The following is a 1423-nucleotide window of genomic DNA, read 5'->3' on the forward strand; positions in this document are numbered from 1 at the left end:
TCCAGCTATGTTTAGGTCAGGTGACGTCCAGATTCCACCTGACAGTTTATTCCAGCTATGTTTAGGTCAGGTGACGTCCAGATTCCACCTGACAGTTTATTCCAGCTATGTTTAGGTCAGGTGACGTCCAGAGTCCACCTGACAGTTTATTCCAGCTATGTTTCGGTCAGGTGACGTCCAGATTCCACCTGACAGTTTATTCAGCTATGTTTAGGTCAGGTGACGTCCAGATTCCACCTGACAGTTTATTCCAGCTATGTTTAGGTCAGGTGACGTCCAGAGTCCACCTGACAGGAAGTCGGTAGTTTAATGAAAAAGAAAGAAATAGACACCACCTGCCGGCACAGAACGTGAGGACATTAAACAGTCGTGAACAGAACGAAAGAGAAAACTACCAAATCCTCCCCCAACACACAAACAACACACTTCACTTCACTTCACGATCAAATAATACATCTCCACCTGCCAGCTGGTGTTACAATCTGGTCCAACCTTTGACCCTGACCTTTGACCCTGCCACAGATGTCTCGGCTGGAAAGCCACAGACGGAACAGCTCTCCCAGCTGGATGAGGACGGATGTAAATACAGAGGAAGTGGACGGACATAAGCTGAATAAAACACGGCTCCTATTCTCTCTTTCGGGGTGGGGGGTATTGTACCCGTCCAATTACCCCACTCTTCTGACCCGTCCCGGTCTCCGCTCACACCCCTCTGCTGATCAGGGGAGGGCTGCAGACTACCACATGCCTCCTCCCACACATGTGGAGTCACCAGCCGCTTCTTTTCACCTGACAGTGAGGAGTTTCACCAGGGGGACGTGGCGCATGGGAGGATCACGCTATTCCCCCCGAACAGGCGCCCCGACCGACCAGAGGAGGCGCTAGTGCAACAACCAGGACACATACCCACATCCAGCTTCCCACCCGCAGACACAGCCAATTGTGTCTGTAGGGACGCCCGACAAGCCGGAGGTACCACGGGGATTTGAACCGGCGACCCCCGTGTTGGGAGGCAACAGAACAGACCGCCACGCCACCCGGACGCCCCTCTTTCTCTTTTCTCTGAGACCAAGAAGGATTGATCACCAGAGACGGGCAGAGGAGTCCATACCGAGGCCATCGATCCCAGAATCCTTTTCACAGCCGGACTGGGAAGACGCGGGGCAGATACAACCCCCCCCCCCCCCGTGCTCCACCTGACAGACGTGACGCCGCCGGCCGCGTGCGTTTCTGCAGCGCGGCCACGTGGGGTCACGTGGGTCACACGGGCTGCTTCAGCGCTCGTTCAGCACGCGAGGTCGATGGCTCCACCGGGTCCAGTACCTCGGTGCTGCTGGTTAACGGGTCATGTGTGAACCCGCCGACGTGTGAACGTGGCAGCAGCAGCAGCAGCACCCGTCTCTCACAGTTTAGCTGGACGTGA

Source organism: Lampris incognitus, chromosome 17 (assembly GCF_029633865.1).
Source record: "Lampris incognitus isolate fLamInc1 chromosome 17, fLamInc1.hap2, whole genome shotgun sequence".
In the NCBI taxonomy this organism is placed as follows: Eukaryota; Metazoa; Chordata; class Actinopteri; order Lampriformes; family Lampridae; genus Lampris; species Lampris incognitus.